The sequence below is a fragment of the Oenanthe melanoleuca genome, unplaced genomic scaffold (genome assembly GCF_029582105.1).
Source record: "Oenanthe melanoleuca isolate GR-GAL-2019-014 unplaced genomic scaffold, OMel1.0 S168, whole genome shotgun sequence".
NCBI lineage: Eukaryota > Metazoa > Chordata > Aves > Passeriformes > Muscicapidae > Oenanthe > Oenanthe melanoleuca.
This window is the reverse complement of record NW_026612817.1, coordinates 1-14,092: the sequence shown is the minus strand read 5'-3', so window position 1 is coordinate 14,092 and position 14,092 is coordinate 1. Positions and strand designations below refer to the sequence as shown.

The 14,092-nt window shown below is 55.0% G+C and overlaps 1 long non-coding RNA gene across 1 annotated transcript; it reads right to left on the bottom strand.

Annotated features, from left to right (window-relative positions):
* Nucleotides 1-1,536: 1,536 nt before the first annotated feature.
* Nucleotides 1,537-10,938, bottom strand: LOC130266719 (uncharacterized). The gene is made up of 3 exons (XR_008842964.1): nt 10,790-10,938; nt 10,557-10,692; nt 1,537-1,583 (listed from the first exon to the last, which is right to left on the bottom strand). It is a non-coding gene; the product is annotated as an uncharacterized LOC130266719 (long non-coding RNA).
* Nucleotides 10,939-14,092: the final 3,154 nt, after the last annotated feature.

Sequence of the window (14,092 nt, the reverse complement as noted above, 5' to 3'; positions counted from 1 at the left end):
GCCTGATCCCAAGTGCACATGGATAACAAATTCATTCTTTTTGAAGAGTATTTTCAAAAGCCTCAACACTTTCAAAAATTTCAGAACTTTCAGTCTTCCCACCACTACAGTTCTCTGTCACAAACCAGGCTCTCAGGCCTTTGAGGATTCCCTCTCCTGCCTTTCCAAGGGCCCCACTATTTCCCTGAAGTTGGGACCCCCTGCCACACAGAGAACTCTCAGAGCCAGACATTCCCAATGCTGATGGCATCACAAGGGTTACTCCAGCTGGGATTTGGGCACTCCTGTCAATACATCACAGAGTGAAATAACTCTTGTCCAGGTGAGGGTACTTTTCATGCCCTTTCCAACCAAAACTCTACTAATAATTGCCATTCTGAGTTACACTTTGCCATTCTCCTTGCACAGCCTCTCCCTGCACACTGCAGGGGCCATTTGCCAGGCTCACTGTGACTTCCCATCCCATCCCAGTGAGCCCCTCTCCCCTCTCCTGCCCTGCTGCTTCCTGCTGAACTAAGGAGTTCTCCTCCCTAACTCCCTGTGCGTGTCACTGATGCAGATGGTGAATAGCACCGTGTGCTGCTGGATGTGGACAGACTTTGAGGGGAACCCACTGATGGTATCCATGCCCCTTGTGCGTGAATCACTGCCAGCTGCCCAGAAAATGGCTGCAGAAGGGCTGTTTTCCCTCCTGATCCCGTCCAACACGTGGCTGGTAGGTGCCTGGGAGCTGCCAGGAAGGCAGCAGTGTGTGTGTGCTGCAGGGAGCAGTGTGTCCATGGGGTGAGGTGACAGGGCAGCTGGGGCACACAGAGCCGGGGAAGGGCTCAGGGGCACCCCACAGAGCCGGGGAAGGGCTCAGGGGCGTGCCAGAATTGTTTTCCCAGGGGCCTTTGGCCCTCTGCTGTGAGACAGTTGGGCTGTACTAAAATGGCATTGCCATACGAGGTAGAGGTGCCACTCTTGTGGAGTCTGAGGTGCATTGTCCCACCCATGTTGTGTTTGTTTCTACAGGGGTATCAGAGCAGTTATTAAAGGGAAATGGGGCACACTGAGTAATTCAAGATAAACACACAGTAGCATTGTCACAGGAACTTCACCCTGTGCCTTGGATTTTGCCTATTTAGGTATCCTTAACGCAGCAGGACTAAATCAAATTGATAAATGCATATCTTTGTAGCCTGCAGTGCTCAAGGCTTCCCTCCCCTATTCCTGCTCCTCCTGCAGCCCTCACCACGCTTCCTAACTAGTGAAATTAAGTTCTGGTGAAAGTTTTGGAAAAAAGTGTAGAAACAAGTGCTTACTTGTTACAAGCTCTATTATGAGTCTTCCCCAGCTAGGAGCTGCACAGAAGTGAGACAGGGGCAATGACATCAGGGAACAGCTGTAGAGTTAAAGGCAGAAAGAAAAGACTTACCAGCAAAGGGCAGGAAAGGGGAAAGGTTTCAGAAAAGATTTCTGTGGTCTAATTAATGATCATTTCTGATTCTCCTGTGAGAAGAACACAAACTCACAGCCAGTCAGGCCTCACAGTCCCCCTGTAGTGAGAGCTCAGCACACATCCACAGAGGCAAGTCCAGCACCTGAAAGAAAAAAAAAAAAAAAAAGAATCAGAAGAAAAAGGTGACAGGGCAGCACAAAGATTGTTCTCTGTGCAGGGCCCAGACTCGGGGCTCGCTCTCAGCTTTGCTAGTTCCCGTGAATTATCCCACAGCCCCCAATTCCCTGCTCAGTTCCTGCTGCCATACCCTCACAGTGCCTCACGGAGGGTGGATATTCCCGTGCAGAGCTGCCGCTTGAACGCCAGCTGTGCCAGGAACGGGCAGAGCGTCCAAGGAAGCTCAGCAGCATCGGGACAGGGACAGGCATCTGCTCCAAACAATTGGCTATCTAAAGCCCTCATCCCCCAGCCCCACCCATGTCCCTGGGGGCAGCTGACAGAGCTGCCTGGAGTCCAGCTGATTTAGCCCCCCTGAGCCGGGGCTCCAGGTGATATTTCAAGCAGGAGAAGGCAGGGCCGGGGGCGCTCCCGTCCCGTGCCAAGGCAGCTCCCCGTGCCCACGTGGAGGACATCTCTCCCTTGCAGGGCAGCTCAGCTCCTTTCCAGGGCCGTGCAGCCAAGTTCTTTTCCTCAGCAAAGTGTGACACATATCCCTGCCTTCAGCACACTCCAGCAGGGCGGCGCTGGCAGCAGCCCGGGCTTTGCGCGGCAACAGGGAACGGGGAGCCGGGCTCTGCTCCGCGATCGGGGCTTAGCGGGCTCTGCGGGACGGGGGCACCGGAGCGCCGGGATTTGGGGCTCCCAGGGCTTCCCCGCGCCCCGGCCGGCTCCAGCCGCGATGCATGCGTCTACACGGAGAATCCCGACGCCGTCTTCCTTGCCGGCGCGTTACCGGGGCAGAGTCCCCGGCTCCCCGCGGCGCCGCAGCGGAGCGGGAGCGGCATGCGGCAGCGCCGGGCTTCAGCCCGCGCGCCCGTCCAGGAACGGTCTGCTGCTGGCCAGGCCCGCGGCGATCCCGATCCCAGGCCCCGCTAAACCCGCGTCACCCGGCCGTGCCCGGGGAGAGGCGGCAACCGCCCGGAACCCCCAGCCAGCACCGGCAAAACCCAGACCCCACCCCTGGTCCTACCTGAGCGCCTCAGGATTCGGGCAGCACCGGGGCCGGTCCCTGCGTCGCGCTCAGCACAGCACTCGGACGAGGATCCCGCCGCATCCCAGCACGAGCGTTCCCGAATGGAGCGGGCCGGGACCGGCTGGGCCGCATTGAAAGGGGCCCCGGCCCGCGCAGCCGCACTGGGGCCCCGCGCACCTGAGTCGGGCTCGGCCCCGCCCCTCAATCCCCGCCCGGCCCCGCCCCTCAATCCCCGCCCGGCCCCGCCCCTCAATCCCCGGCGCCCCGTCCTGCCCGGGCCCGGGGCCGAACCGGGGCTGTTCCCGGCTCCGGGTCCCCTCGGAGCCGGCACTGCCCAGCATTCCTCACCGGGGCTGGGGGTTCCAGCACAGCCCCCAGGGCATCCCGCTGCTTCCTCAAGCCCCCTTCGGTGCGATCAGTTTTTGAGGAGAGATACCCAAACCCAGCAGAGCTGGCTTTAACGGATCCGGGGGAGTGTCCCCTCTCCCCATCTCACCCAATTGCCGCTGCCAAAAGCCAGCCTGAGGATCAGCTCCCTATCCCCTCAATCTCTGCAAGGAATCGGATTTCTCAATCCGGCAGGGCAGCAATGCTGTTCTCCTCGCCGGAGATCCGGATTGCAGCGGCGTCCCCGCCGGCGCTGCCCGGATGGAGCGGGGAGCGGGGGGTGTGTGAATAGAGGGGAGGGTGACGCCGAGTTCGGGCTGCGAGAGCTTAGTGCTGCTGCTGCTGAACGAGGCCTCAGGCAGGAAGGGAAGGGAAGGGAATTGGGGTGGACAGGACATACCTGGCAGCTGCCTGGGAGCTCTGGGAGGCTGGAACCAGGAATTGCTGTCTGAGCCCCTCTGCACGCAGCCCGTGCCACCATCACCAGGACACGCCAGCTGCTCCTTGGGCTGCTTTTGGGCTGTCAGTGGCCTGTATCCAGGCTGGAGCATCTCCAGGAGCCTGCTCCCTGGCCCGGGAGCCACGGGCAGCCCTTGAGCCGTGTCCGTGCCATCGCCGGCCGGGCACCCAGCGCCCATCCCGGGCCATGCGCTTGGCAGGGGCAGGATACTGCAGGCACAGCCCCTGCCCCGAGGGCCCATGGACAAGAGGTGCTGGATGCCTTTCGGGGACTCCTGGCCTCCTCCTGCCCCCCGTTCCCCGCAGCTGGGACACACAGAAACAACAAGGAGCATTGCTGGCAGTGAGTGGGAAGCACTGAGACCTCTGTGCAGCTTGCTGGAGCCAAGGATTCCCATCCTTGGGAGTTTCATACCTGTGATGCAGAGGGCTCAGTCAGTCGGAGCACAGCCCAGGTAGTGCCAAGGCTGTGAGTTCAATTCTCCCACGGACCGTGTCCTCGAGAGTCGGATTTTAGGAACCCTCTCAATCCCAGTATATCCCGTGACCTGGAAGCAAAGGGGAAAAGCCGCAGCCGAGTTTTAATAAAAGAGGCTTTGCCATTGCAGAGCTTCTTGGAGTTGCAAAGCAAGGGAGAGGGGGAGCGTCGCACCTAGCAGGTGATGGAGAAGCAGCCCGAGCAGAACCCTGCCCGCCCGCCGAGCCGCTCCTCCCGCGCCCCCCCGCTCGTTCCGCAGGGGTGCGCGGGCAGCAGCCCCGGGGCTGTCGCGCACGGGAACGGGGGGCCGGGCGCTGCTCCGCGCTCAGGGCTGCGGGGCCTCTGCGGGACGGGGGCACCGGGAGCGCCGGGATTTGGGGCTCCAGGGCTGGCACGGCGCTCCCCGCGCCCGCCGGGTCCAGCCGCGATGCAGCGTCTACACGGGGAGATCCCGCCGCCGTTCTTCCGGGCGCGGTTACCGGCAGAGCCCCGGCTCCCCGCGGCCGCAGCGGGACCGTGTCCAGAGTGCCGCGGCCGCCGGAACGAATGGGAGCGGCAGCGCCGGGCTCAGCCCCAGCGCCCGTCCGGGGCGGCTGCTGCTGCTGCCTGCGGCGATCCCGATCCCGGCCCCGCTACCCGCACCCTGCCTGCCCGGGGAGAGGCGGCACCGCCTGGAACCCCCAGCCAATACCGCCAAAACCTAGACCCGACCCTGGTCCTACCTGAGCGCCCCAGGATTCGCGCAGAACCGGGAGCTGTCCCTGGCACAGCGCTCCGACGAGGATCCCGCCGCCTCCCAGCACGAGTGTTCCCGAACGGAACGGGCCGGGAGCGGATCGGCCGCATAGAAATAGGCCCCGGCCCGCGCAGCCGCACTGGGGCCCCGCGCACCTGTGCCGGGCCCGGCCCCGCCCCTGAATCACCTCACGGCCCGGCACCTGGATCCTCGCCCGGTACCGCCCCCCGGTACCGCCGTGGGTACCGCCGTCGCTGCCGCCCTTGGTACCGCCCCTGGTTCCGCCCTTGGTACCGCCCCCGGACCGCCTTCGGTACCGCCCCCGGCAGTACAGGACCCCGGCAGAGAAAGGCGTCTGTCCGCAGCCGCCTGTCTGCGCCTGCCCGTTTCCCGCGCGCCCGCGGCGCCGTTGAGCCCACAGCCCGTGTCCGCGCTCTCGGAAACGCCGCAGAAAATCGCACCGCGGGGATCGGTGTCGGCGTCGCGGGCAGGCAGCCCAAAAAACAGACTGGGGTCCTTGATTTTCCCGCCCTTTCTGCCGCCATATATAGAAGGTCAAACGAGTGGCGGCCAAACCGCCATCTTGAGAGTGGCAAGACGTCACTTCCGCCCTCCTCGGCCGCCATCTCTAGTACTGGCAGAGGCCACTTCCGCAGCGTGGCGGCAGCCCTACAGGGCAGCGTCCCGGCACGCGCTCGCTCCCATCATCGGAAGGGCACGCGCGCAGCACCGCGCTGTGCCCACAGGACGGCAGCGCTGCCAGGGCGCCGGAGCGGCGGCGGCTGCAGTACCGCGCTGTGCCCACAAGGCGGCAGCGCTGCCATTGCCGGCTCGGGGCTGGCAGCAGTACCGCGCTGTGCCCACAAGGCGGCAGCGCTGCCATTGCCGGCTCGGGGGCAGCTGCAGTACCGCGCTGTGTCCACAAGGCGGCAGCACTGCCATTGCCGGCTCGGGGCTGGCTGCAGTACCGCGCTGTGCCCACAAGGCGGCAGCGCTGCCATTGCCGGCTCGGGGCTGGCTGCAGTACCGCGCTGTGTCCACAAGGCGGCAGCACTGCGCCGAGCTCAGCCCGGGGCTGCGGCGCTTTGGGGACAGAGAGAGAAGCGAAGGCAAAAAGCAACGAGTCCCATCCCTTCAAAAAATCCTCCTAAAAGAATGCCCCCAAAACACCCCGACCAAAACTAAAAGCAAATAATAAAAAAACCCCTTTGAATAAAAATCTATTAATATTTAATTTATATTCACATTCACAATCTATACACATTTTATATTTTCAATTAAGGTTGCATTATAACATATATACAATATTATTTTTATTATTTATTGTACACATAATATTTATATTGTTAAAATTCATTTCTATTTTATGCATATATCTTTATATATTATATATGTGTATGTTTCAAATTTTATTTAAAAGCCCCACCTTTACCCAAATACAAACAAAAAAACCCTTTATTTTAAACTATATTTAAATGTTTCTATTTATATTTTTCATTTTTATGTCTGCAATCAATGTATCTCTATTATAAATATATTACACCAGAAGTATATATTATTTATATCCTACATTTATATTGATCTATATATTTATGTATTTACTTACATATATTCATGTATGCACAAATACTTCTACTTTTATGTCTTTATAAACTTATTGTATATTTGTGTATTTATTTTGCTTACATTAATTATAAAAAAACCTGCGTTTACCAAATAAAACAAAAAAACCCCATTTATTTTAAACTATATTATTTGCGTATTTCTATATACGTATTTCTATATATAATTTATATTCATACACTATATATTTGCATTATTTATATATTTAATATAAAGTTGTTACTTCTATTTGTATATATTTTATATTTATATAAATATATTTTTATTTTTCTATTTTTATTTTATATTTAGATTATCTATTAAAAAACCCTTCTCTAACCAAATAAAACATTTATTTAAGCTGTAGTTAGGTATTTTTTATATTTATATTTTGCTGTCTTCTACACCCAGCCCTCCCTGTGAATGTTCTGGCACTCTTGGGTCCCTCTGGGGGACAGCACCCGGCACCACCCCCCCCACTCCCCACTCAGCTGCTCCTTCACCGCAGCGTGGCTCCCTCTCCTCGGGACCTTTGGGTGCCCCAAAGGACACGGGAGCCCCCGAGTCTCCACCCCCTGTCCCCCTCAGCCTTTTTTCCTCACCCCCAAAGAAGGCACACAACAACTACAACTGCCTCGGGCAGGAGCACGGCACTTTATTCGAACCCTTCCCACGGTCCATCCCCTCAAAAAGGGACTCTGCTCACGCAAGGAAGTGGGGGACAGCCCCCAGAAGGGCTGAAGTTCCTTCTCAGCCCCGCAGACACAGGCAACAAGGGGCAGAAGAGGAAGCACCAGCAGAGAGGACACAGCAAGAAAACTAAGATCAAGGCGCAGGATGAAATGGAAAAAAAAACAAAAAATCCAAAAACACCTGGGATGGTGAATGGGCCGCACACAGAGAGGGATTAAAAAAGAACAGGGACAGCAAATGGGACACACCCATGGGAACCACCGGCACGGGGAGCTCCACAGAGCCACACAGAATAAAACAGGAACACGAGCGAGGCACGGAGAAGGACGCAGAATGAAACACGGTGCCAAACACGCAGCAAGGACTGAGGGATACAAAGAGGGAAACAAGAACCCGCAGAGGAATCGACCGCGGCACGTGCCGGGGCGGGCAAACGCGGCCAAGGAGCAGCACAGGGACGGAGACAGAGAGGCACGGCCAGCAGGACAGAGGCTCACCAAGAGAGGGGACGGTCAGGGAGGAGCACTGGGCAGCAGGTGCACACAGGTACAGGCAAAGGGACAGTGACAGGGACAAAGAAACACAGTCACGGTGCAGGACTGAGGGACAAGGAGAGGAAGAAAGGAGAAATAAAGATGCAGGCAGCAAGTGAGACAGAGAGAGTGGCAAAAAGTAGGACAGAACAGGGAGAGGGACTGAGTAAGAGATATTACATAAATTTTGAGTATTCATTTCAAAAAAGAAAAAGAAGAACAAGAGAAAGTGAAGCAGTGAAAGGGAATGGGATGGGGAGCACACAGGCCAAGAAAGGAACACAAAAGACACAGCGGACAGAGAGGAGAGAAGGGGTGGAAAATTGAATATAAAGCTGGAAGAGGAACAGCAGCAGACCCAGGAGTATTTATTACAGAGCGTGGCTGCTGAACCTGTCAGGAAAGCACCAGCTCCGACAGAACAGGGCACGGGCACGGCTCGGCCTGGGACTCATCGATTCACATCTGTCTCATAAAGGCCGTGATAAAACAGGAGGTGAAAGCTGAATGGTTGAAGTGCTGCAGCTTGGGTCCTGCTCGGCCCTCATCCCAGCCCGTGCTGCCAGTGAACACACTGATGCTCTTCTCAGCATCCAAATTCCTTCTTCAAGTTTCTTCAAGCTAGGGGAAGGAAAACAAACAAACAAACAAAAAAAAAAAACCTAAAAAACAAACAAACAAACAAACAAAAAAAAAAACCAAAAAAAAAACCACACCAAAAACAAACACAAAAAATCCCAAAAGAAAACAAACAAACAAAAAACCCACAAATAACAATCCAAAACAAATCCACAGCACCTTCAGCACCTTTTTGCATAACAAACTTGTACAATTATAACTTTTAAATTCTCTTCTTTGTATCTGAAGTTCCCCATACTCCCTAAAGCAGAGTAACAAACCAGGCATCAGTAAAGAAGGTGTCTGGGTTAAAAGACACTGAGCTTCCTGCCAACAAAATTATTTAGTGTTCACCTCTGCTACATCCAGCTGTAGCTAATTGTGTAGTTATGGTAATAGTGCCACAGGAATTTGGAAGGAATTATGGTACTCAGAGCTAATACAAAAGATGCACTCTAAAAATGAGTGCAACAGGAAAATGAAATACTATTAAAATGATAAAATACTTGAACCTCAGGGGGGGGAAAAAAAAATCTCAGTATCAAAGCTCTTTGTATTTTGCATGCACATTTCCATCTAAGAAAAGCATTTGCTGGTTACAATAGGCTTCTTCATAGCCTAATAGCAAACATGAAGTTTGCCTAACTCCATTTGAATCAGGGATATAAAAGCAGATCAAGCAAGTGACAAATGAGAGAACTATTCCTAGACTGCAGCAGACACCAACAATGAATTATGAGCGGGTTCCAGCCTCAGCCTGGCATGGCTGGGTTTTTCCTTGGACCTGCCTCAATTAAACGAGTTTGGAGCTTTTGATGCCTGCAAGTTGGTGTTCTTCTCACTGGGGCAATTGGAAATAATTTCAGTATCATTAGAAAATTTTAGAAAAATCCAGCTAAAAGTTTCACCTCTGTCCCCTCTAAGTTATCCCAGTTTTCCCCAGCTAGGAGCTGCACAGAAGTGAGGCAGGGGAAATCACGTCAGGGAACAGCTGTAGAGTTAAAGGCAGAAAGAGAAGACTTATCAGCAAAGGGCGGAAAGGGGAAAGGTTTCAGAAAAGATTTCGGTGGTCTAAGTAATGATCATTTCTGATTCCCAGTGAGAAGAACACAAACTCACAGCCAGTCAGAACTGACAGTCCCCTGCAGTGAGAGCTCAGTGCACATCCACAGAGGCAAGTCCAGCACCTGGAAGAAAAAAAAAAAAAAAAAAAAAAAAAAAGGACCAGAAGAAAAAGGTGAATTATTTTGTTTCCAAGTTATTTCCAGTTCTTAAAGCCCTACCAGCATTTGCTCTTGGTTTTGGTTGGGTGAATCCCAGGCAGTGGGCACAGGCCATGCCATCTGTTCACCCTGGCACAAGTGGTGTTTGCACAAAGTGGGACCAGAGGTGAAGGTCAGAGCCAGCCCTGCTTCTGAATTCCAGGATAAGTTTTACCAGCTGCCAAATGAGGGATTAAAAATACATAAGAATGAAACCAAAAGCATTAATGAGGCTCGTGGGATTCCATTACATTGCTGTCATAAAATTCATAAACAAGCGTTTTGAGCTTCTGATGAGAACAGTGCAGTTCTTCATTCGTATTAGTCACTGTGTGGGATTTGGGGTCTGTCTGGATTTCAAAGCCCTCATGGTGGCCCTGACACTGCTCACGAGCTGGTAGGAAAGGAAAAGCACAGTCAGAGCTCCTGGCAGGCACAGGGCCACCATGAGGGCTTTAAAATCCCCAGATTGGATTGTGGAGGAATCATCTGGGACTTGGATTGTCCCTCTGGGTGATCACAGCCCAGTTACTGTGATTTGTAAAATTCCATACATTTGACTCCCAAAACTTCCCAGCCCGGGCGTTGAGCTGACAGGGCAGCACAAAGATTGTTCTCTGTGCAGCGCCCAGACTCGGGGCTCGCTCTCAGCTTTGCTAGTTCCCGTGAATTATCCCACAGCCCCCAATTATCTGCTCAGTTCCTGCTGCCATACCCTCACAGTGCCTCACGGAGGGTGGATATTCCCGTGCAGAGCTGCCCCTTGAACGCCAGCTGTGCCAGGAACGGGCAGAGCGTCCAAGGAAGCTCAGCAGCATCGGGACAGGGACAGGCATCTGTTCCAAAGAATTGGCTATTTAAAGCCCTCATCCCCCAGCCCCACCCATGTTCCTGGGGGCACTTGACAGAGCTGCCTGGAGTCCAGCTGATTTAGCCCCCCTGAGCCGGGGCTCCAGGTGATATTTACAAGCAGGAGAAGGCAGGGCCGGGGGCGCTCCCGTCCCGTGCCAAGGCAGCTCCCCGTGCCCACGGGAGGACATCTCTCCCTGCAGCAGCTCAGCTCCTTTCAGGGCCTCAGCAGTGGCCTCAGCAAGTTCTTTTCCCTCAGCAAAGGGTGCACATCCCTGCCTCCAGCACACCTCCAGTGGGACCCACCTGGGAAAGCTTTCCATCCCTTCTGCACTTCCAGCTGGCTCCCTGGAAACTCCCACCTTCGTGCAAACAAAACTTCATCCCACCTGAACCTTTGATTTGAAGGCATCTCTGCAGGCTGTCGGTTGGCATTTAATAGCTGTGAGGCAAGATTGCCTTGGCTTTAGTGCTGCTGCTGCTGAATGAGGCCTCAGGCAGGAAGGGAAGGGAAGGGAATTGGGGTGGACAGGACATACCTGGCAGCTGCCTGGGAGCTCTGGGAGGCTGGAACCAGGAATTGCTGTCTGAGCCCCTCTGCACGCAGCCCGTGCCACCATCACCAGGACACGCCAGCTGCTCCTTGGGCTGCTTTTGGGCTGTCAGTGGCCTGTATCCAGGCTGGAGCATCTCCAGGAGCCTGCTCCCTGGCCTGGGAGCCACGGGCAGCCCTTGAGCCGTGTCCGTGCCATCGCCGGCCGGGCACCCAGCGCCCATCCCGGGCCATGCGCTTGGCAGGGGCAGGATACTGCAGGCACAGCCCTTGCCCCGAGGGCCCAAGGACAAGAGGTGCTGGATGCCTTTCAGGGACTCCTGGCCTCGTCCTGCCCCCCGTTCCCCGCAGCTGGGACACACAGAAACACCAAGGAGCATTGCTGGCAGTGAGTGGGAGGCACTGAGGCCTCTGTGCAGCTTGCTGGAGCCAAGGATTCCCATCCTTGGGAGTTTCATACCTGGGATGCAGAGGGCTCAGTCAGTTGGAGCACAGTCCAGGTAGTGCCAAGGCTGTGAGTTCAATTCTCCCACGGACCGTGTCCTCGAGAGTCGGATTTTAGGAACCCTCTCAATCCCAGTATATCCCGTGACCTGGAAGCAAAGGGGAAAAGCCGCAGCCGAGTTTTAATAAAAGAGGCTTTGCCATTGCAGAGCTTCTTGGAGTTGCAAAGCAAGGGAGAGGGGGAGCGTCGCACCTAGCAGGTGATGGAGAAGCAGCCCGAGCAGAACCCTGCCCGGCCCCGCCGAGCGGCTCCTCCCGCGCCCCAGCCCCGCTCGTTCCGCAGGGGTGCGCGGGCAGCAGCCCCGGGGCTGTGCGCGCACGGGAACGGGGGGCCGGGCGCTGCTCCGCGCTCGGGGCTGCGGGGCCTCTGCGGGACGGGGGCACCGGGAGCGCCGGGATTTGGGGCTCCAGGGCTGGCACGGCGGCCCCCGCGCCCCGGCCGGGTCCAGCCGCGATGCAGCGTCTACACGGGGAGATCCCGCCGCCGTTCTTCCGGGCGCGGTTACCGGCAGAGCCCCGGCTCCCCGCGGCCGCAGCGGGACCGTGTCCAGAGTGCCGCGGCCGCCGGAACGGAATGGGAGCGGCAGCGCCGGGCTCAGCCCCAGCGCCCGTCCGGGGCGGCTGCTGCTGCTGCCTGCGGCGATCCCGATCCCGGCCCCGCTACCCGCACCCTGCCTGCCCGGGGAGAGGCGGCACCGCCTGGAACCCCCAGCCAATACCGCCACTAGACCCGACCCTGGTCCTACCTGAGCGCCCCAGGATTCGCGCAGAACCGGGAGCTGTCCCTGGCACAGCGCTCCGACGAGGATCCCGCCGCCTCCCAGCACGAGTGTTCCCGAACGGAACGGGCCGGGAGCGGATCGGCCGCATAGAAATAGGCCCCGGCCCGCGCAGCCGCACTGGGGCCCCGCGCACCTGTGCCGGGCCCGGCCCCGCCCCTGAATCACCTCACGGCCCGGCACCTGGATCCTCGCCCGGTACCGCCCCCGGTACCGCCGTGGGTACCGCCGTCGCTGCCGCCCTTGGTACCGCCCCTGGTTCCGCCCTTGGTACCGCCCCCGGGACCGCCTTCGGTACCGCCCCCGGCAGTACAGGACCCCGGCAGAGAAAGGCGTCTGTCCGCAGCCGCCTGTCTGCGCCTGCCCGTTTCCCGCGCGCCCGCGGCGCCGTTGAGCCCACAGCCCGTGTCCGCGCTCTCGGAAACGCCGCAGAAAATCCCGCCGCGGGGATCGGTGTCGGCGTCGCGGGCAGGCAGCCCAAAAAACAGACTGGGGTCCTTGATTTTCCCGCCCTTTCTGCCGCCATATATAGAAGGTCAAACGAGTGGCGGCCAAACCGCCATCTTGAGAGTGGCAAGACGTCACTTCCGCCCTCCTCGGCCGCCATCTCTAGTACTGGCAGAGGCCACTTCCGCAGCGTGGCGGCAGCCCTACAGGGCAGCGTCCCGGCACGCGCTCGCTCCCATCATCGGAAGGGCACGCGCGCAGCACCGCGCTGTGCCCACAGGACGGCAGCGCTGCCAGGGCGCCGGAGCGGCGGCGGCTGCAGTACCGCGCTGTGCCCACAAGGCGGCAGCGCTGCCATTGCCGGCTCGGGGCTGGCAGCAGTACCGCGCTGTGCCCACAAGGCGGCAGCGCTGCCATTGCCGGCTCGGGGGCAGCTGCAGTACCGCGCTGTGCCCACAAGGCGGCAGCGCTGCCATTGCCGGCTCGGGGCTGGCTGCAGTACCGCGCTGTGTCCACAAGGCGGCAGCACTGCGCCGAGCTCAGCCCGGGGCTGCGGCGCTTTGGGGACAGAGAGAGAAGCGAAGGCAAAAAGCAACGAGTCCCATCCCTTCAAAAAATCCTCCTAAAAGAATGCCCCCAAAACACCCCGACCAAAACTAAAAGCAAATAATAAAAAAACCCCTTTGAATAAAAATCTATTAATATTTAATTTATATTCACATTCACAATCTATACACATTTTATATTTTCAATTAAGGTTGCATTATAACATATATACAATATTATTTTTATTATTTATTGTACACATAATATTTATATTGTTAAAATTCATTTCTATTTTATGCATATATCTTTATATATTATATATGTGTATGTTTCTAATTTTATTTAAAAGCTCCACCTTTACCCAAATACAAACAAAAAACCCCTTTATTTTAAACTATATTTAAATGTTTCTATTTATATTTTTCATTTTTATGTCTGCAATCAATGTATCTATATTATAAATATATTACACCAGAAGTATATATTATTTATATCCTACATTTATATTGATCTATATATTTATGTATTTACTTACATATATTCATGTATGCACAAATACTTCTTTTATGTCTTTATAAACTTATTGTATATTTGTGTATTTATTTTGCTTATATTAATTATAAAAAAACCTGCCTTTACCAAATAAAACAAAAAAAACCCATTTATTTTAAACTATATTATTTGCGTATTTCTATATACGTATTTCTATATATAATTTATATTCATACACTATATATTTGCATTATTTATATATTTAATACAAAGTTGTTACTTCTATTTGTATATATTTTATATTTATATAAATATATTTTTATTTTTCTATTATTTTTATTTTATATTTAGATTATCTATTAAAAAACCCTTCTCTAACCAAATAAAACATTTATTTAAGCTGTAGTTAGGTATTTTTTATATTTATATTTTGCTGCCTTCTACACCCAGCCCTCCCTGTGAATGTTCTGGCACTCTTGGGTCCCTCTGGGGGACAGCACCCGGCACCACCCCCCCACTCC